The sequence below is a fragment of the Prionailurus bengalensis genome, chromosome B3, assembly GCF_016509475.1.
Source record: "Prionailurus bengalensis isolate Pbe53 chromosome B3, Fcat_Pben_1.1_paternal_pri, whole genome shotgun sequence".
NCBI lineage: Eukaryota > Metazoa > Chordata > Mammalia > Carnivora > Felidae > Prionailurus > Prionailurus bengalensis.
This window is the reverse complement of record NC_057355.1, coordinates 24056071-24080067: the sequence shown is the minus strand read 5'-3', so window position 1 is coordinate 24080067 and position 23997 is coordinate 24056071. Positions and strand designations below refer to the sequence as shown.

The 23997-nt window shown below is 33.6% G+C and overlaps 1 long non-coding RNA gene and 3 other non-coding genes across 4 annotated transcripts; all 4 read right to left on the bottom strand.

Annotated features, from left to right (window-relative positions):
* Window positions 1-772: 772 nt before the first annotated feature.
* Window positions 773-13594, bottom strand: LOC122468345. Its single transcript, XR_006293214.1, has 4 exons — window positions 4563-13594; window positions 4043-4139; window positions 2811-2956; window positions 773-825 (listed from the first exon to the last, which is right to left on the bottom strand). It is a non-coding gene; the product is annotated as an uncharacterized LOC122468345 (long non-coding RNA).
* A 2544-nt stretch (window positions 13595-16138) lies between these two features.
* Window positions 16139-16209, bottom strand: LOC122469892. The gene has a single exon (XR_006293771.1). It is a non-coding gene; the product is annotated as a small nucleolar RNA SNORD108 (small nucleolar RNA).
* Window positions 16210-18752: 2543 nt separating this feature from the next.
* LOC122469884 lies at window positions 18753-18819 on the bottom strand. The gene has a single exon (XR_006293763.1). It is a non-coding gene; the product is annotated as a small nucleolar RNA SNORD64 (small nucleolar RNA).
* A 2532-nt stretch (window positions 18820-21351) lies between these two features.
* On the bottom strand, window positions 21352-21424 carry LOC122469893. The gene has a single exon (XR_006293772.1). It is a non-coding gene; the product is annotated as a small nucleolar RNA SNORD107 (small nucleolar RNA).
* Window positions 21425-23997: the final 2573 nt, after the last annotated feature.

Genomic DNA, 23997 nt, shown 5'->3' with positions numbered 1-23997 from the left:
GAGAAAATTTGTACCTAATGTATGGGCCCAAATGACTACTGGCATTATCAATTTGTTTATCGATACGCCCCAAAAGGATATGCACAAAACTCCTTAACAGCAGATAATATTGGGGAGTAGAATTAGGAGGGAGGAAAAAGCATTTAAAAAGTAAAAATACTGGGGTGCCTGGGTGGCGCAGTCGGTTAAGCGTCTGACCTCAGCCAGGTCACGATCTCGCGGTCCGGGAGTTCGAGCCCCGCGTCGGGCTCTGGGCTGATGGCTGGGAGCCTGGAGCCTGCTTCCCATTCTGTGTCTCCCTCTCTCTCTGCCCCTCCCCCGTTCATGCTCTGTCTCTCTCTGTCCCAAAAATAAATAAACGTTGAAAAAAAAAGTAAAAAAAAAAAGTAAAAATACTACCCTTTACAACTTTCTATGTCCTTTCAAATCTGGAAAAAAGATAATTTATTTTTCTGCATCTATTTTAAATTTACCCTGTTAAAAGTGAAAATTATAAATATGTGCACTTAATACTTATGGGAACATTGAAATGAAGCCTTGCAATCATATCATCCTGAGCTTCTCTGTGTAATAGCATCTCCATCATTCAAGCTCCCGACATTTAGTCCAATGTCAATAATGAAAACAGTCAACATGCCTGGTTACAATTCCCTCCAATGATAATCTTTAGGTAACTTTCAAACAAGGGCTTTCTCAGTCCAGTTTTTCTGGAGGAGTGTCTACTCCAACACATGAAAGGAGGAGTCTCCATATGTTATAAAGACCGTTTTTGGATTTGAAGATGGTGTCAGAAGCAGTAACATCAGTTTCCTATTTGGGCATCACCTGAGAGGACACATTAGGAAATGCATAAAGTTAGGAAGCATACTTTATGCAATTATCAGTAATATCTAATAAAATTATATACAATGAAATGCAACAGCCATTTTATTATGAAGAAATAACAGATGCATCAGAATAACTTTTGAAATTTTCTAGTAAGAAGGCTAGAGATGGCAACTACATTTATTGTGGTGAGCACTGCTTAATGCATAGAATTATCAAGTCACTATCACTATTCACTATTTATAGACCTGAAGCTAATGAGGTCAACTATACCTCAGTTTTTAAAAAGCCAGATGTTGGTATCTTGGTATTCCTTCTTCTTACACCTTTGTAAATGGACTGATCCCAACATTCTCATGCTGTCTGTGTCTCTTTTATGAATTTGGATGCCTATATCTCTAGATTGCTCATTCATACACAAACTATTTAATCTATATGCTTTTCTCTACAATAAACATGACAACAGTGCAAAAAAAATCCAATGAAAATAACAAAAGGACCTTAGTCCCTTTGGTAAGAAAAAAAAAAGGTAATTGTATAAAAGACAGAGGCTACAATGGAATTTAATAAGATTTAGATCTTAACCCATTATTCCAGCTGGTTATCAAAATTCTTAAGTAGGTACTTCACCCAAGTTGAAGTTGTCTATTTAGTTTAGTTGTCTATTTAGCAATGTTTTATTCTAAGGAAAAAAAAAAACATTTTATCATAAAAGCCTTTATCTTTTAAGGTTATTCTGGGATTAACAGAATAGGTCATTCTGAGGATTACTGCAGGTAGGCAATAAGGCTCTCTGAAAAAGAATGTTTAAAGAATTTGTCAGCATTTACTCTTGGCCGTGTATCACATGAATTAACTTTCTAGTGGGAAATAAAGGAAACAAGAGAATCACACAACTCCTGGTCCATCAGGAGATGGGATTCACTATTTGCTATAATATTAATGGTTTCATTAACAACTGCTCCCTCTCACTCTTTTTATAGTTCATTACTTTAGTACTTCTAAGGTTATACATCTCAACGTCAGCTTAGTGTACCTGGGCTCTTCTCTCTTTTGCCCTCCTCAAACTCACTTAATGCCCAAAATCATGTACTTTGTTTTCTTTCTCGAACTTCTTGTCTTTTGCCTAATTTATTACCAAAGTTACAATTCAATAAAATTTAATTCTATGCCAGGCAATGAGTAAGATATTTGTTGAAACATATCTGCAAGAAATCCAGAGTACATGAAAAGTGAAATTCTGAAAATCAATTTATTAAGATCATAAAGACAGATATATGATTTGAGAGAACTGTTGTTAATGGATCCCAAAATTATTTTAAAAAATCAACTACTAAAATTATACAGCTATAGTTCTCAATTACAATATCTTCTTTCATCTGGTCCTACATGTAACTCTAGGTGACCAGTAACCTTGGCACAAGCCCATCATGAGACGGAATATCTACTAGAATTTGGGCTGGTCATATAAAAATGTTAGTCAACAAAATGTGGCAGAAGTGATACTACATGACTTCTGAAGTTGGATCATAAAGACCACATGCCACTTTCACAAGGTTCTCTCCGAACATTCATTTTGATGATGCTTCCTCTGTTAAACTGATTGTGTGAAGGTGCTCTAATTTAGCTAAGCCCAGCCTTCCAAGTCTTCCCAAAACAAGTGCCAGACATATGTGTGAAGAAGTGTCCAGATGACTCCAGCCTCTAAGTGTCTGAATCAATATTAAACACCGTATCTTCCCAGCTGATCCCATATTCTGGCATTGTCAGAAATCTTCACCCACAGAATTCATGAAATGGCACAATAGATATTTTATGCCACTGTGTGTCAGGATTCTTTATTACTCAGCAACATGTACCCCAAACGGATCTCATTACAAACTAGCTGCCACCAAAAATTAATTAATCTTAAACAAAGCAGAATATTAACTCCTGCCTAATCAAGTTCCCCTCCCTGAATAAAATAAACACTTATCTGTCCTTACAATCATTTTGCCAAGCAGTATTCCCGAAGCCAGAGATGGGAGGTGACGAATACTCAAATGAGTAATATTGCCAACAGAGGTCTTATGGTACTGATTCTTGCAATTACAAAGATGGCAAAAGTGTGTTTTCTTAGAATTATCATCTCCTGACAGGAAAAAAAGAAGAAACATTGGAAGATAAGACACACATACTTCTTATAAAATAGAAAAAGCAGCAAATAAGTGGAGGCTAATTTTGAACTTTGTTACAAATTTCTTTTAATGCGTAGAAAGAATCCCTCATTAATGAATCTCCTATAGCTGATTAAACATTCCAACTTCAGCTATTACTTTACCAAATACTTTAAGTTTTTAAAATTCCAGTTAGTGAAATATTAGTTTCAGGTGTGCAATTTAGTGATGCAACACTTACATACATCACCTGTTTCTCATTACATGGGTACTCGTTAATCCCCATCACCTATTTCACCCATCTCCCTCAACCCCCTGGCCTCTGGTAATCATAAATTTGTTCTCTATAGTTAAGAGTCTATTTCTTGCTTTGCCTCTATTTTGTTTTGTTTCTTAAATCCCACATATGAGTGAAATCATATATCATTTGTTTTTCTCTGACTTATTTTGCTTAGCATTATACTCTCTAGCTCCATCAGCCTTGTTCGCTGCAAGTGGGAAGATCTCATTTTTTTGGCGGAGTTCCTTATCCGTTCATCAGTGAATGGATACTTGGGGTGTTTCCATAATTTGGCTATTGGGTAAATACCTCATGATTACAATTGATAAATCATGTTTTTAACTTTTTGAGGAACTTTCATACTGTCTTCCACAGTGGCTGCACCAGTTTGTAATCCCACCAACAGTGCAAGAGGGTTCCCCTTGTTTGTTTGTTTTTTACCAGTTTCCATGAACTTCTGCCTTTATCACACTATAAAAATACTTGCAAAAATCCTTTATTTCAAAATTTCCAATTAATGAATAATTTTCTTTATAACATTAATTAGATCATAATGTTTGGTTAGAAATACAAGCAATTGAAAGAAGACATAAATAATCTCCTACATTCTACATATACTCCCCACCTTTACTTTGGTAAAGTTATCTTTTTTTATAGAATTAATTTACTCACTAATTCTCAGGCATGGCTGGATATTCCAAAGTCTGCACCAGTGATATTTTCCTGAGTCTAGCCAAAGCCTTGTTCTAAAACAGAATTTCTTGATCCAGAACCTTCTTACCTGTAGTTCCCAGTTAAGACTTATGAATTAAGAAAGACCATAGGAATGTCAACTGTCCTCAGATTATCTGTAAATCTCTTCCTTTCATTGTGTTCATCTGAGAAGTAATTATACAATATAGCCAATTAGATACAAATAAGACACCAGGACACACAAATTAGGATGATTTTAGAATCACAAACAGCGAATGGAGATAAACAGCTGATATTACTACACAGAAATAACACAAATGTACTGAAATGTTTTTCATCCCAGTTCTGAATCATATAAGAAACCATAAAGACCTATGTGAAATTCTGACTCAACTAATGTAAAAACTAGGAAAAATCCATTCTCTAATTACTACCATTAATTAAGATTAACTTTCAACCTATTCCAATACTCTTCCTCAAACAACATGGTCTAATCAGTAAACACAAATATGTAAATTTATGAAAATTTACCCTTTATAGAAAGTTTCAATGATTTATTTTAATCATTCATGCGTTTCTAAACCCAAATATAATTGTTTAGCACCTACCTGAAATCCTATCTTCTCCCATGTTCATTTCTGGAGTCCCACAATGCTGTTTCAGTGTGTAAAACTCTCTGCTGCACTAGAGTCTCTAAACCACATACTCTTCATGATCACTCACAAACAATTCATAATGGCCACTGGGAATACAAAATTGGATACGACAGCCCAATACTCGCCAGATATTGATAGGCAAGGATGAAAGGCAGGCACAAATTGGGTGTATCTTTAAAATCCCCTTTTTGCTGTTTAGATGTTCCTTTTGAAATACCTTTAAAATTCAAAATGCAGGAAGTAGAAGCAGTCCTCCATTCCCATCTCTCTATACAGTAATGTTAAAATTTTGCCATCCATTCTTCCAGACACCTTTCTAGCAATTAGTATGTTCATTTCAGATTGTCAAGTAGCAATATACAAATAATAAGACAGTATTTTACTACTTAATGTACACATGTACAAAATTTTTAAGAATGCTAAAATATTCATTATAACACTGATCAGTCAGCATTACTTAACTCTATAATCATGTCAGAATAATTACATTCCTCAGGAACAGTAATGATTGACATTTCCAATTTGAACGAGGCATATGGTCAAACCTCTGTAAACACACTATTAGTTGATGTTTGTTCAAAAACTGGCATAATTTTAAATATCCACACAAAACACCCTTATCAGACCATGTTCCAGTGTCTAAATTATATTCATATGATGAATAAGCTACAACCATTATGATCTTTTGTTGAGGTATATTTCAGAGCTCAACTATTATTTATACTCAATGTATAACATACTTCAGTGTAAATTTGAGATGTGGAATAAATTCCCAGCAGCAAGTAACACCATTCCAAATGTTTGAATTTCAATTATTATGGCCAAACTGCTGTTCAAAAAAATACTGATTTATACCTTAATTTATAGGTTAATTTTCTTCCAAAAAATGTTCATAATTTATTGTTGGCTACTGAGTTGAACATTTTTGACTTCTGTTTCTGATTATCACATAACATACAAATATAAGCAAACACTGGAAATTTTTAAAAAGGTCTTAGAATAAAATAAATATTCATAAGCACAGAAGTTTTATTTTCATTCAGATGTCTATATATGGTAACAGATTAGAAAACAAACACATATGGACTTAATCATTTTACATTAAAAATAACACACTTAGGGGCACCTGAGTGGCTCAGTCAGTTGAGCGTCTGACTTCGGCTCAGGTCATGATCTCACAGTTCATGGGTTCGAGCCCCGAGTTGGGCTCTGGGCTGATGACAGCTCAGAGCCTGGAGCCTGCTTCAGATCTGTGTGTCCCTCTCTCTCCGCCCCTCCCTCCCTCATGCTCTCTCTCTCAAAAATAAACATTAAAAAATATTTTTAAATACATACATTTAGATATAACATGAAGCAGGATTATGGAACTATTTAAGTTTAGATTTGAATATTTCCATAGTATTCCAAAAAAAAAATGCAAAGCAATAAGCTAATGAGAGAGTACTATCATATTTATACTCCTAAAACTAAATGTACATGTGCACATATGTATTAACATTTATAACATGTATGTTATATGCATGTATACACATATATATTTACAAAAAGTAGATTTATATAGCATAGCAAAGTAACAATTAACAATAAGAATATCTTCCACAAATATATCTGTGATTTAAAAAAGACAGTTTCCTTCTCATGTATTCTTTTCTCTTTCTAAAGGTAAAAATCATCCTGGGATATTTTGTTTAAGTATAAAATCTATTATTTTCTTATACATAAAAACCTAACAATCTGAAGAAAAGGCAATAGATCTATCCCTCTCCCCAAAAAACCCACTTAACACCAAAATGTTATATAACCCTAAGAGAACAATTGTTAATTACTTATTACACTGCCAACACTTACAAAAGACAACTTACGGTATTTTACAATAATGAAATATTTACAAATTTATACTTTGTGAAATACCATGCATCTGAAAACACTAGGTATTTTTAAATGATGTATGTTATTTACAAAGTTGTCTTGAATATTTTCATCCTGTTCAGTTAAATAAAAACTGAAGAGCTCAAAGAGGGACAATATTTCTCATAAAACAGACTTGCTATGATTAAAATACATAATCAGCAATACAACTATAAGTTTAATAGTTGTATAGCAATACAATATAAAATTAGGACTTAGGTTTTTTAATGTATAATAATACAAGGACTAAACAGTGATTAAAATGTAAAATTTTCTTTTAGAGAATGCAAGAGCAACAGTACACCTTTTTAGTAACTTTCTCCTTCCGATACCAAAATAGGCAATAGCTCAAGAAACTTGTTATCAAGAAAATTGTTATCAATTGCACTGCTATTAAAACACTTGATAACAATGAAACTATGAAAGTTTACAATGAATTATTTACAAAATTATACGTTGTGAGACTCTACACATCTAGAAAAGACTAGATGTTAAAAACTAAAAACTTGTATCTATTATTTACAAAGTTGTCTTGAATATTGTCATGCAACCAAAGGAACACATACAGAATTGTGTATAGTTCCAAGAGGTAGTATAAAATCTCTTTAACAAAGTCATTTATATCTCCAATGTTAACAATAAAAATAAATACGGGGAAGATATGAATAGGTGAAGCACAGAGGATTTTTAGGACAATGAAAACATTCTGCATAATACCACGATGGATACATGTCGTAATACATTTGTCCAAACCGACAAAATGTACAATACCAAGAGTTAACCATGAAAAACTATGGACTTTGGGTAATTATGAGGTATTGATGTAAATTCATCAGCAGGAACAAATGGTAAGTAACTCTGGTAAGGTATGATGATAATGGGACTGATTATGCATGTGCTGTGTGAATAATGATGGGGATTGCACATGTGCTGGGGCAGGAGCTAGATGGCAAATCTCTGTACCTTCCCCTCAATTTTGCTATGAACCGATCTAGATCTGCTCTAAAAAATATCTTAACACAAGAATAATGTAAGGTACATATACTAGGGAAGCTCCAAATGAAATACATTACAATACACCTTGTAACATCAAATGAATTTACATGGTGTATGTTTTTTAATATACAGTTTATACTTATACAATGGCATACTATTCTACTATGAGAATGGGTTAAATGCATAATCTTTTCTATTTCTCTCAACAACAAAATGAGTGTATGATAAATATTGCATAGCTCCAAGACCCTATTTATCAGTGATCAATTTCCTTGCCATGACAAATTTAAAAGACAATAGTCCTAACACATTTACAATGAAAATGTTTACAAAATTATACTGTAACACTATGAATACATCTGGAAATATTAGATGCTTAAAACCAAATGTTTCACTTGCCTATTATTTCCAAAGTTGTCTTACTGGTGTGTAACAAATGAACACAGAACTGTGTAATTTAGATTCTGTAAAATTTTCTTTAGTAAAATGAATTTCATCAAGAACCTCAGTACATCTGAGAAAATAAGATATACCTCATGTCCCTTAATAAGTAGAAATATTTTATATAAAATGGGCACAATTTAACTACTGAAGTCTAATTTTTCTTCTAAATGAAATATGTGAGGCAATGAACTTTTAACCACCCTCTTTCCTGACTATATACATGTGTGTGTACACACAAACATAACAAAAATAAGGCTCAGAAGCTTTTAACCCAATTTTCAAATAAATTGTCTTTAATAACCCCAGCATTCCATGGAATCCTACACAAAGGTGAACAACATCCTCAAAAGAAAACGGTTTCTACCTTCTATCATTTTGTTTACCAACATTTCTATATACTTCCTAAGTCAAATGCTATAATATAACTATTATAAATACCAGTGTTTAACAACAAACCACAAAGTGCCATCCATAAGAAATTCTTAAAATAATTCGGATATGTCAAACTTAGAGTTTACCAACAGCATGACTGTAACATACATGATGTTCACTATCTCTATAAACCAAAAATAGATTCAAAGTCAAAGAATCTTACATTACTGATGAGAATGGAAAACATCCACCACCCCATCCATTCTCTTACAACAAACCACTGAACATGCAGAGAAACTAATTATATTGATTTTTATAAGTTTGATATTTAAACATGTTTATCAGCAATGTCTGCATATCTAGAAATAAGTATTTTATCAATAACTACATACACAGCAGTCTATAAGTCATAACAGCAGAGACTTATTTTACTATTTCATGTCTACAAACATAAAAAAAAGTTTAGTATAAGAAATTACTCATTTCATATTTAAAATATGAATGGCAATAATTTCTGTACTTTAACAATGAATGTCTAACTAAAAAAATCTCAAAGCCACAGAGAGAGAGGCAAACCAAGAAACAGACTCCTAACAATATAGAACAAGCTGAGGGTTACCAGAGGGGAGGTAGGTGGGGGAAGAGTTAAATAGGTGATGGGAATTAAAGGAGTGCATGTGTGATGAGCACTGGGTGTTGTATGGAATAGCTGAAACCTAAATTGTGCACTTGAAACTAATATTACACTGTATGTTAACTGGAATTTAAATAAACTTAAATAAAGAACTGAAATAAAGAATACAGAAAGAAAAAACATCAAAATAAAACCTAATGCCTGAAGATGCTCTACTATATCTATAATCAAACAATGATTCTACCTTTAATATTTCAATAAAAATATATTTACAAAATTATTGACAGAAATTATATATCTAAAAATGATTTATAAAATGACACTTACCTCCTATATGCAAAAGAAAATAATATAATCCCTATCACCAAATACATCCCAAATAGACATGGTGTAGTAATTCAATTTGTCAAAGTGAAGTGTTTTTTCACATTGTCTCTCAAATTGATATCCAAAAAATATACGCACCTATCAGCAAATCCTATGCAAATATTCTAAAACAAAAACTAACGTCGGTCTATAACTTAACTAGCCATTTAACAGTATCCTCCGGCAACTAAAGCTCATGAACAACACCCTGTATTATCCACCATCAAACAACACAAAGAACAGATTAAAGCCGAGTGATAATTATTTGGCCAAAAGGTGTTCCTATTGTATAATTTTTAATAAACAGTTGTCTTATATATACATATACAATACACCTGTGGGTATATATACATATGTATATGAATGCAACCCCTGTAAAATTAAGGATTAAAAGTTTAAAGTAAAAATTATTTTATCCCGTTTTACACACAAAACAGTCTAACAAAATATCCTGAACTTCAGCTGCTCAATTATTTACTCAGACATAATCTGACAGCTGTTATGCAAATTTTTCATTCTACATATTTACAAAACATGCTGATATAATTATTCCTCGGCTTTAAGAAAACATAATAACTGTGTCTAATTATACACATTATATAAAACTTTTCTTTGATCAGCCCATCCTTTTAAGAACATAGATTTGACAGACCATTACAAACATCTCTAATACAAACTTGTAAATCACCTATACTATTTTATGTAGTATTTTAAAGCAAGAACAATTCAATTATTAAAAGTCAAATTACACTGGCAAATGAAAACTTTTCTAACCTATTATGTTTAACCACATGTAGAGATTTTTCTAGTAATTCTATTTCCTATCTGCATACAAACATATCTAAAAACCATAAACAAAGGCAGACCCACAATTAAAATGACATTTCCACTATGATGAATCTTCTATAAAAAACAATGTGAGATATTATACTAGACACTGCACATTTATTCCACCCTACAATTTGAGCCTAATAATCCAATGAACACAGAGGCAAGATATAATATCATTTTTGTCAAACAAAAATGTCTATCCGTATAAGTTGATATGTATTTACAGTAATGTCTATGTAGGTAGAGAATTAGATGGTAAAGAACATTACATTGTATATAACACTTTAAAAAAAAGTATAATCTTACTGAAAAGGAATTAATGTTGAGGCAATTTAACAATTGTATTGGAAAAAAAAACAACAAACTACACCTATTTAACATCACAGGATTAATAAAATATATGTCGATTCCCAACTTCTGAGCATCAAGTAAAGCCTCTAGGCTGTTCAAGAACTGTTTCTGCACATATTCATATATGTATAGCCCTCCAAAATTCCCTGTTCTCTACCTTCTAAATTCTGCTTTTATTTGCCTACTACAAATAAGGCAGCCTAAAAACTCCTCTCGACAACCAAAATTATATTCTAACATTTAAAATGCCTCAAATATCAGTCATCTCCATGATTAATAGGATGGTTTAACACAGTACTTTTTCCATTACATACATAGCAATAAAAAAGCCCATCAAATCCTAAACATGCATAGAAGCTGGACTCTTATGCAGTAATTCCATCATGGGAATTAAATCTCATACCACAGAAACATTAACATACCATAAAGATATTAACAAATATTTACAGAATAACATCTACAACCACACAGAACAGCCTTAATAAAATTTCTTGTGTAACAGCTGCATACAGAACAATCCTTGCCCCACACCAAAAGCCACTCAAAAATCATTCAATCAAATGATTCTAAATGTGTATTATTCAAAGGTATTCTAACAGTTCTATTTTTATAATCATGTATTAAAAATATTTCTTCTAAATGTTAGCAAACTTAACAATCACAATACCTTAAAGTTACAATGCAATTATATTTAGGTATTTCATACAGTATATTCTCAAAATAAACATTAATAACTAGTGCCTTACTTTTTTCCTGATTAATATATTAAACATTCCTCATGTCCATTTCCTCTCCCCTTATCCATAAACATTCAAACAATGAATATAGCATTGTGTGTATCTTTACAAAATGGCCTCATTCCTTTCTAAAATCTTTTCCAGAAGGCAGTTTTACCAAACACGCTTTTAAAAACTCACCTAGGAAACCAGCTCTATTATCACAGCAACCATTTTTAAAAACAATAGATTTGTTTATAACTGTAGTCTCTGTGCTTGAGCATCAGAGTGCAAGAAAGATAAAGCAAAGAAAGAATAAAATACAATAAACTATTACATGTTGAATTTCATTCTTTTCACTAACATCCAATGAACAGTTCATACATATTCACCCTTCACTGAGTATTTTATATTGATTTCAATACCATTACCCAATCACAATTTTCTTAAGCATTTATTCTTAAGCTCTATATGTCCAGTAATTAGTTAATAAGTTTACATTCCTAAAATGGTGTGTGAGGTGAAAAAAAAATATTTGTGTTTATCATGTATGTATTAAAGTCACGTATACAAGGCTCTTACTATTAAATATTTTTAAGGTAAATTGGTAATCCATAGAAAAAAATACTGAGATTTTTACCAAATCCAAAGATTGCCAATGAAATAAAATTTTTGAAAAGCAAGATGAATTTCAGGACAGTATATATCTCTATTTTCTCTGTGATTTTGTAGTTGGTGAAGCTTCTAGCTCAAGTTGGGATGTGTTGTCCTTCCCTTTCATTCCATATATTCCTAGAATGCTGTCTTATATTTACTTGAGATTGTCCATTCTAAACCAATACTACAAGTGCCATTCACTTGAAATTATTTCAATTCAGTAGATAACTTCATACATTTGCATTCTGGGGAGTAATTTGGAATTAGAGATGCTGTGCTAATCATGTTGGACCATGAAATAAATATAGAATACAAGATCTAAGGAGTGTCTCTACAGGAAGGTCCTGGTCAAAGACCCCTTGAATCAGCATGATGTTTAGGCTTCATAGCAGTCCATAAGTATAATTCCTCAGGATACTCCAGAAAAATTTGAAAACTACAATCTGATCAATGCAGAGGCTCTCAGGATATACTCTCCTGTTCACGTCAGTGGCAAAAACGTTTGCACAGTATCCTAAATCATCTTGGATTATAATCTCATTGTTTCTTGCTGCACAAATTTCGTAAGATTCATATCAGGGGAGTCTTAGGGCACAAAATTTAGGAATCCAAATGTTCAGTGACTAAAAGTGGCAAATTTCCAGTTTTGACAGTGGCAAAAGATCCTCTATTATCAGTTTATATAATCTTTGTCCTCTTCTCTGATTATTGCTTATTTCTAATACTCTTAAAAACATGCCAAATGCAGATTTTTGAAGAAATGTGACTTGGTTTGTCATATCTTTCCCAAATACTGCTCTGGCAGACAGATGAAACAGAGAATCTGAAGCTAGAAGTAAGGGGATCAGTTAGAAGCTTTAATACAGTTAAAATACAACAATTACAACAACAAAAGTCATCTAGAAAGGTAGCTTCAGAACTGCTATCTAATGGAGCTTGAACAGTTGTCTATTGTCCAATAAATTTTCTAAGTTTCTGGATGAAATCCTTGTCCATGTTTCTTGGGTTCCATTTATGTCCACGAATGATACCCACTTTCTCACCTAGTTGGCATCACCTTTTTACATCTATGTAAAATTGATTCAAATGATCATACAATGATTTTTAAAGGGTGTTTATGAATGATTCGGAGACATTTCACATGCTTACTTGCCAGTATTTTCTTCTTTGAATTATCTGTACGTGTTTTGTCATTTTGAATACAAGTGTTCTAAGTCTTTTCTTTTACAGGGTTGTAGAAGATGTTTGTGTACATTACTAAAACCAAGAGAATAAATAGCCAATATATTTTGCCAACCAAAATAATGATACATTTTCACATTTTTATCTGGCCAAGTACTCTGTTATATACTGACAAGTAAACGGTCATATACTCCTCAACAATGTTCTCTTGATTTCTAAGAAATTTGCACAAATGTAAGTTCAACTGAAAATGTCCTTTTTGAAAAATTTAAACATAGAAGATTTATTCTCCTGTGAGCTATACTGAAACAGGTGTAAGTACCCAATAAAAAAGTAGACAACCTTAAGGAATACATTTTTTCTTTCCCCCATACCCCCCCAAAAAATTTGGCACTCTCTAACAGAAAATCAAGTTGAGTTTAAGATAATTTTGTGGGGGCACCTGGGTGGCTCAGTCGGTTGAGTGCCCGACTTTGGCTCAGGTCATGATCTCACAGCTCATGAGTTTGAGTCCCCCGTTGGGCTCTGTGCTGACAGCTCAGAGCCTGGAGCCTGCTTCAGATTCTGTGTCTCCCTCTCTCTCTGCCCCTAACCCACTCACGTTCTGCCTCTGTCTCTCTCAAAAATAAATAAACATTAAAAAAAATTAATAAAAAAATAAATAATTTTGTACCCTCAGCAAAGTAGTACAAAAAATGCCAGTGTTTTGTGACTCAAACCATTATAAAACATGAGAAATTTGATGGGGCGCCTGGGTGGCTCGGTCGGTTGAGTGTCCGACTTCGGCTCAGGTCATGATCTCACGGTCCGTGAGTTCGAGCCCCGCATCAGGCTCTGTGCTGACAGCTCAGAGCCTGGAGCCTGTTTCAGATTCTGTGTCTCCCTCTCTCTCTGCCCCTCCCTGTTCATGCTCTGTCTCTCTCTGTCTCAAAAATAAATAAACGTTAAAAAAATTAAAAAAAAAAAAACATGAGAAATTTGAGCTTTAAACTGAAGCCACACTTTGCCTATACAATAAAAGGAAAATTTCGTCTTTTGTTCATTTATGCATTAATTCAACAAATAACTATGATAACAATATACCAATATAACAAAAATTACTAACTATCCAAACTTCTACCATATGCCAATTATTATGCCAGGTCTTGGGAGAAATAACAGTAAGGACACCAAGACTTTCTAGTGAAGCATTAATATGCTTTGCTCTCCCTATAAGGGAAGAATATGAGAAAATTAAGTCCACTATGCCTTCTTATAACCATGTTTATGAATCATGCTATATATAATCTTAGACAAAGAAAAATATTATTAGTTAAACCAGGGTTTTTATGCATTGTTTCTTCCCCGTGACTTCAGCAATCTTTGAGGGATGAAATATTTCTATTACTTTGCCATCACATAGGGCCATCATTCACTCAGTTGAAAAAAACACTCCATCTATTTCAAATACAAAAAACCATTGTCCAATCTCACTAGAGAAGGTTATACCTTATACAAGATGTAATTAAGAAAAACTCCCCAAATATTCTTATTCAAAAATAAGAAAAACAATTTCACTGCAATAACTTATTTTCAGAAATCATGTCACAATTTTAAAATATCTTATGTAATTTCTTCTTCACTCCAAGCCACAGTAAAAAAAGTCCTCTTGTTCCAATTCTCAGTTCTTTATTTGCTATATCATGGGGGAATGACTCTGATTTGACCTATATCTATATTCTTCAGCATTTTCAAGCTTGGAGAAATCCCTGGCTACTTTTCGATGTTTATAATTAAACACAGACAGTCCGTTATTAACACTATTCCCATAAATAAGCACCATTATAAAAAGCAGGTATCAATAACCAAATACAGCTGCCAAAGTATTCACAGATAAGCTATAATATATTTAGTGAAATTTCCCCAGAAAACAGACTCAACCCCAAACTCAACACCCAGAAGTTCACGGGTAGTGGCAGTTTCTGGCCTACTTAAAATGATACAGAAGTGGATGCTTAAAATAAAACCAAACTAGGGCACCTAGCTGGCTCAGTTGGTAGAGTGTGCAACTCTTGATTTCAGGGTTGTAAGGTTGAGTTCTTTGCTGTGTAGAGACTACTTAAATATAAAGTCTAAACACACAAACACAAACATATGCCTATAATGCAAATAATTCAAGTTATGCAGTTCTGTGACCAACAGAACATAAACCAGATAAATCTTCCCACAAAAGTAAAAGTATTAGGCAGAAGTTATCAGGTCCAGAAAATCAACACACTATTCAGAGATCACATCTACTTTTAAAATGTTTTTTTAAACATTAATGGCTCTCTGTAAATTTTTGTTTATTGGTCATTTTTATCCAATGTGAACTTGGTGAATATTTTTGTACTTGATTCATTATCAAAAAGAAATTTACTTCCTCAAATTAAGTACATAATTTAAATGTATACTGGCAATTTGTTGTCTGAATAAAACTCAGTTGTTTCTTATCAGCGTATGTCAACTTCTCAGACCTTGACGTATGCTGAAACAGAAACTCTTACACAAACTGTACAGGCCCTCCAGGTGATTCTCATGTGTACTGAAGTTGGAGAAAGTCTGATTTAATCTAGACCATCTAGAAATATACAACTCTACCTATTCCAATAACTGCATAATGACCATATTTGATCAGCACATCTTGCTAATCACAGTAATTTCAATATAAGATACAATACTGCCTATTCATCTCAAGAAAAGACACAGAGAATCTAACATGGCAAAGCTGGCTGAAACTCATACACTGCTGTTAATGACAAAGTAGCAGGTAAATGTTAGTAATTCTGATTCCTAACCAACCCACACTGGTCCAATATTCAAAGAGGGCAGCTTTCCTCTTGCCAGCAACTGAAAGAATCCAAACACTCTTTTCAATTTACAGGTATCCTTCACACTTATACAACACTACGGACATGTTACAATCACTGAAACCATGTATTTTTCCTTCTTATCTTCCTTTCTTCCACCAATGCTCTCACCATCTATTGCTAATTCATTCCTTCTATTACTCTCACCAAAGTGCTCCAACCATACATAAATCAGCTAGACTTAACCTCAGAATCCCTTTGTAGGAATGAACACTATCATCAGAGTCAAGAAACAAGGAGTCTGACCATAAAGCCAACTTACCCCCTCCAAAACAAAAATAAATCCTGATCATCTTCTAGGGATTCCAATTATAGGGGATTTTCTTTCAATCACCTATAAAGAAACAGCACCACGAGAATGGGACTATTTGGAAAGGGCTGAGCCAGCAACTACCACTGCTTGCTTTCTCCCAGTAATAACTGACTACCATAGGTTGTACCAAACATCCAAAATCAAATGACCTTTAGTCAACACTACTCTTCAACAGACTCCAATGAGTATTCCCTTCCTTCCTCATTCAAATGTATGCTTTTAATCAAATTCAGTTACTAGAAAGGGTAACTCATTTCTCTCAATCCATCCAGCATATCCCTACTGGACAGGATCAGGAACATTAAGTCAAACAAGTATGAGGTTTATAAACATACTAAAATTTATGGCAGGGAAACAGGGACTTGATAAAGGAAAGACCTTAGAAAAGACTTGTTCACCATTCTTCTTAAAGAAAATTGTAATTTTTATGAACCCCAACAGCTTTTCACTATAAACTATCACTTCTCACAGTATCAACACCCACATTATCTATACACAGACCACACACACACACACGCACATACACACATACACACACACACACACACCTTAACAAATTAAGTGACTAAGGATAATATCTTGATATATTCAACTATCAATGGTACATCTTTATAAAGGTTTTTCCTAAATTACCTGTTTAATTACTACTCAACTCCCTTATAATAACTACTATCAGCAAATCACAAGGACCTAATCATGGAATACCAATCATGATAACAATCATGGTAACCAAAAGGCCATCACTTATACAAGATAAATAGTAAAGAAAAATGTAAGATTAAAGACCTGATTCAAAAATTCAGGTAAAAAAAATGCATGGTACTTATTAGCATATCATCTCTAGGGCTCAGTATCAACAACTGCAAAATGTCAATTTCATCCCCTTAAATCACAAAGAGTCAAAACTTCTAAATCCCCATCTATGTCTTGCCAAGATACAGAAAGGTCATTAATTTATTAAGACAACTAAAGTAATCCATCTGGAAACAACTAGCAAAACTGAAAGCAACCGATGGAATAGGAGAAGATATTTGCAAATGACGTATTAGATAGAGGATTAGTATCCAAAATCTATAAAGAACTTATGAAACTCAACACCCAAAAAACAAATAATCCAGTGAAGAAATGGGCAAAAGACATGAATAGACACTTCTCCAAAGAAGACATCCAGATGGCCAACCGACACATGAAAAAATGCTCCACATCACTCATCATCAGGGAAATACAAATCAAAACCACGATGAGATACCACCTTACACCTGTCAAAATGGCTAACTTCAACAGCTCAGGCAACAACAGATGTTGGCGAGGATGGGGAAAAGGAGGATCTCTTTTGCACTGTTGGTGGGAATGCAAATTGGTGCAGCCACTCTGGAAAACAGTATGAAGGTGCCTCAAAAAATTAAAAATAGAACTACCCTACAACCCAGCAAATGCACTATAGATGTTTATCCAAGGGATACAGGTGTGCTGTTTTGAAGGGTCACATACACCCCAATGTTTATAGCAGTGCTACTAACAACAGCCAAGTATGGAAAGAGCCCAAATGTCCATCAACAGATGAATGGATAAAAGGTGTGTGTGTGTGTGTGTGTGTGTGTGTACACACATATACACACAATGGAGTATTACTCGGCAATCAAAAAGAATGAAATCTTGCCATTTGCAACTACATGGATGGAACTAGAGGGTATCACGCTAAGCAAAATTAGAGAAAGACAAATGTCACATGACTTCACACTCATATGATGAATTTAAGATACAAAACAGATGGGAAGGGAAGCAAAAATTATATAAACACAGGGAAGGGGACAAAACATAAGATACTCTTAAAGAACAAACAGAGGGTTGCTGGAGGGATTCTGAGAGGAGGGATAGGTTAAATGGGTAAGGGACATTAAGTAATCTACTCCTGAAATCATTGTTGCACTATATGCTAACTTGGATGTAAATTAAAAAATAAATTAAGAAAATAAAGTGTGCACACACACAAAAATAAAGTAATTCATCTCAATGTATCTTTAGCATTCTGCTGAAAACACAAGTCTTATTTTAGACCAAATCAGTATCTCAACAACTAGCAATTTCTTATTCATATTGTACTTGGAGCTGCCTCATAGCTTAGGGACATGCTCTCAGGAAACAGGTATGAGGTTGGAACTAAATGATTATAGTAGTATGTAATATAAAGAAAAAAGCATAGTAGCTACCAAGTTTTTACTCTCTTAAATTCATCACTTGAAACTCATAATGAAAAAGACGAAGGTGAGATATACAAATGCTACAAACACAGAAGATAACTCTACAAAAGGAAACTGCAGTAGTGGAATTTAGAATCCACCTCTCTTTAATTCACTGGAAAAACCTACAGTTCCATTCTCCCTAATATGCACAATATTGCTCAAAATATCTTGCAAAATTTACAGTGCAAGAACTTATTTTCAGAATATTTATGTCCTAAGTATTTGGGTTGACACTTAGGCTGGACTTCAGAGTACTCACACTGAGTTTCACTTCATCATACTCAGTAAACATAACTCATCATAAATCCAGTCAAGGTCTTTCACAACAACTACTACAACTCTGTAAAAGGATTAATACCTTCAGACAGTACATCTCTAATAATGCAATTATCTTTTAGCTTAGGAGAATGATGATCATCTTTATGTAACAATGTAAGTTAAATAATAGCAATATAATTCAACTGACACAGAATTAAGGTGAAAATACGGGGAAAACTTTACAATAAAACCCCAAGAATGTGCCAGAATTATATCAAGATCTTTGCTGTCTTAGAACTAAATAGCTTATGATCCACTTCTACAAGCATATCATCCAAACTGAAAAATGAAATATTCAAATATTTTAAGGACCTAGACCACATTGAGTCTCAAAAGATTAACTCAAAATATTCGAGTCAAGTGAGAATCAATGTAAATGGTCAAATAAAATTAAGACAGATCAAACTGATGAAACACAGTCTCCAGTAAAAAGTCTACACGGCACTGATGATTCTGAAGGAGCTCTAAGATCTTGGATACAACAAACCAAATTGGTATGGTAATATAATCAAAATTATATCATGGAAAGAATAGAGCAGACACTGCTTTTCCTGATATAGGTTTCCTAATAGACATTAAAATTACTAATGTCAAGAACTGTACTTTTTAACTTTATTTCTGCTATCACAGCACAGGGGAGGCAGGTAGGAGTATAGGTTAAACAGGTGAGGAGAATTCAGGACTGCATTTGTGAGACCTTAGTGATGTATGGAAATGCTGTATCACAACATTGTATACCAGAATCTAATATTATCCTATATGTTAACTGGAATTAAAATAAAAATTTAAAAAGGGGGAAAATTCTGTAAATAGTACAAATAAATTTTATGTAACATGGGAATAGATAGCCCAATGAATTCAGATGTACAAATATCTAATCCCTCTAGCTCATTGTATTATCGTCACCAGATTTAAATCTACCAAAAATAATTCAAAATCAAACATCTGGTTGATCTAAGAGGCTTTTTCTAGAGTCTTGGCTGCCTCATCTACTTTTTAAGATTAATCTTGCTCACCAAAGAAAATTAACCCAGTCAAGTCTTCTACTAACCATTTCTATTCCACATTAGAGCTTTCTAAATTATAGGCAAAAAGCAAACCGTAAGAGACTCTTAAACACAGAGGACAAACTGAGGGTTGATGAGGATGAGGGCTTGGGAGGCTGGGGAAAATGGGTAATGGGCATTGAGGAGGGCACTTGTTAGAATGAGCACTGGGTGTTGTATGCAAGTGATGAATCACAAGAATCTACTCCTGAAGCCAAGACTACACTGTATACACTGTATGTTAGCTAACTTGACAATAAATTATAAACAACAACAACAACAACAACAAATACATGATGTTAGCAACATGGATTCCAGAGACAAACTGAGGTGAAACGGAATGCAGAACAAACTAGTGGAACTGTTTCTTTCAGTCTACATTCCTGTCACCAGAGGATACCAGGGCCAAAATGCCACATGCCTTTTAGTATAAGGAAAAAGTCCCTTGAGGTCTCTTCATCTATCATTTGAGAAGTTGAATGAAGTATACTGTAGCTGTCCTATACAGCCTATACAGCCTACTCACTTTTGGCGGAGATGGACTTGCTGCATTAACACCTGAAGCTGTAAATCAACATTCACATATAGAACAAACATATCCTTGGAAATGGATTTCAAATATTGCTCTCTTATTGGGCCTTCATCATCTCACTAAGAAAGAGATCTTCTTACCCCTGTAAAATCAAACAGAATTTTTTTAATTTCCTTTTTTTTTTTTAACCAAAAATGACTGAAAGGTAAACTTTATGACAAGGTACCTAGCTTCACTAAAACAAGACCCAAGACACAGCAAATAGTTTTGACTGGCTTCTATTTAGGAAAAACTAACTACTTCACTGGTAAGATATGGAGATACATATTAGATAGGCATAGATTATAATCACAGATATTACACTATATGGAAGGAACTATAATGAATCTAAAAACTTGCATCCTAAAATTAAAAAAAAATAGTAATTCTGACATTTCTTAAACATCTACTGTGTGATAGGCTCTATACCCATTGATCATTGCAGACAACTAAAGAAAAACTAAAAAATTGTCCTCAAACACCAATGGTGTCCATTTGAAGACACTTACCATACTCACTGTATTTCATAATATATTTTCCATAAATATTAGTTCCCCATTTTCCTGGACATCATCACTTAAACATCTCTGTCATCCAATGTGTGATCCAAGAAGTCGTAGTCTCCCTTTTACATGTCCTTGCTTCCACTCAGCATATGCATGTACCTTCTGGGATCTAAGCATGAGCTTCCTTTTTTGCTTTCAACAGCATATATGTTTTTAAAAAAGGGAAAAAATAATGAGCTCAGAATATGTATAAACATTTAAAAAAAAAAGGATGTCTAAGGAACTGGCAAAGTATACTGCTACACCTGCCATTTCTAAGTATTCAAAGTTTGCACAGTAAGCCAAAATTTTCTATTAAAAATAATGTTCTCTGTAAAGTCTACTGAGGCACATTGACTAGATTTCAGAGTGTCATTTAAGCTCAAATTTTAAAATCATTATGTTCAGACAAGGTCCTGTGTCATCATGAACCTAGCCAAGGCCTCTGTAATGCACTATTACTTTTCTTTAAAAGGTTAGTTTACCTGTAGTGGTTTACGTTTGTCCTAAATGCAGCTAATACAGTTTTAAGCCTCCTTGAGAAACTACTGGGTAGGATCCACAGTGACATGTCAGAAAATTGAGTGGTTAAATTCTCTCCTCCTTTCAGAGTCCTCAACTATGTGGACAAAAGGGCACTTCATAAGACTGAAAAAACTGCAATACAAAAAACCCATGATAACATGACTTCCTTTACTTATTTAATATAATTCAAATATTGAGATTTATTAAATGAATAGCCAGTCCCAATGGGACTGAAATGCAAAGAGGAGTAACAATCTGGCAATGTGTTATCAACTGGGTAACATGTATTTTAAAACTTTATATGATCTAATAGATAAAATCATTAAGTTTTATTTGAAAAAAGAACATTAGTGTTTTTCCTAATCTTTGAAATCAGATTATGAAAATTCTACACAAGCATTACTGTTATCACATAATTCCATAAATTACTTATATTATTCTATAAGTTAAGACCTACAAAAAATAAAACAGGTTTACAAAAATTACAAGACTTCTGATATCATCTATATGTGAAACCTGAGAAAGTTAAACTCTTAGAAACAGAATATAATGGTGGTTGCCAGGGGCCTATGGGCATAGAGAATGGGAAGATATTGATGAAACGTATAGACTTTTAATTATAAGATGAGTAAATTCTAGGGATCTAATATACAACATTGGGACATTGTTAACAACGTATTAAAATATTTGAAATTTTCCAAGAGTAGATCTTAAATGATCTCACCACACAAACACAAAAAAGAAATGGTAGCTATGTAAAGTGATGGATGTATAACTTATCTTATTGTAGTAATCTTTTCACAATATAAATGTACAGCAAACCATCATGTAGTATATCTTAAAATTACATGACATTCTTGGTCAATTATATATTAATGAAGCTGACAAAAATGTACAGAACTTCTAAAATTTGACATGATTAAAGAGCAGTGACTTTACAAAGGACAGAGGAAGCAACATTACTTTTTATACAGTTATACTAAGTCTAGTTTACCTATCATAGCATAAACACAGAATACTACAAATAACTTAAAGATTTAAGAAAGCAGAACTATTAAATCCCAGAATTCTATTTGAAACTGTAATTTAAACCACAACGAAAACTTATATTGATATGCAATGCATACATATTTATGAAGTTACTGTTAATAAATGTGACCAGGAAATCAAGAAGTCACTGCCCAAATGTGTTTTAGATATAACGTACAACTAATTTGAAAGCACAATCGAAAAATCCTAAGGGACAAGTATTTACTGCCATGGAAGTTTGAAAACTTTTATGGTATTATGTGTTCCATTGGAACTCTTGGTAGAAGCTTAGATCTAGCAATCCATAGCAAAAGATCCACATTTTACACTTAACATGCAATTATATATCTATGCTAAGTGTTTTTTCAATTTATGTTCCACGATCAAGGTTATCAAATAATTCAAGAAGTTCTAGGCAGAGTACATTATAACCAAATCAAAATATCCATTAGAAGAAAACATCTTGCAGAATCTAGAGTTCTTTTCACTCACCTCTAACTTGCAAAAGACGCCGTCATCATTACTTAAGGAGATATGAGAGAACAGGTTTTCTTTGTATATGGTGCACAATCACTCATGTCAAAATCTAAGAGCCATCCATGTCAGCAGATCTACCCAAATAGCAAAGTTTTCCTCCAAAACAGAGAAAGTACCACAAATTATTCAAAATTTGGTCCAGAGAGTCAACTGCAAAGAAAACAAGGCTCTTTGCATACCACCCGCAAAACTCTTAGAACAAACGTTATCTATCAACTATATCACAATAAATTTTATCTTAACAGAATGGCTTGCCTCCAGAGACCCAGATAAAGTACTTTGCCTGGGGTTCTGTAACCAAGATGTTTCTTTGTAACATTCACAATCTCTTAAGTATCACATCTGTATTGTACATCTCCTAAACCAAGGAAGGCCTGGCTACTTTATGTTCCCTACCTGATAGTGTCCATTAATACTAAACACTACCCTGGTAGAGACAATATAAATTTGATGACATTAACTGCAGTAATTTTGAGGGTCCCTTTTCCTTGGGAGGCTACTGGTTTAAAGGACATGATGTAAAAGATGGAAACAGGGGGGCACCTGGCTGGCTTACTAAGTAAAGCATAGATAGGACTGCTCTTGATCTCAGGGTCATGATTTGGAGCCCCATATTGGGCACAGACATTACATAAAAATAAAATCTTTAAAAAAATAAAAAAAAAAATCAAAGATGGAAATGGTGACATGCACACAACCTCTGTTGGTAAAATCAAATGAGAAGGCACAATCAATCTACCAGTCTTTTTTTTTTTTAATTTTTTTAATGTTTATTTATTTTTGAGAGACAGAGAGAGAGACAGAGCTCAAGAGGGGAAGGGCCAGAGAGAGAGGGAGACACAGAATTTGAAGCAGGCTCCAGGCTCTGAGCTGTCACCCAGAGCCTGATGTGGGGCTTAAACTCAAGAACCGTGA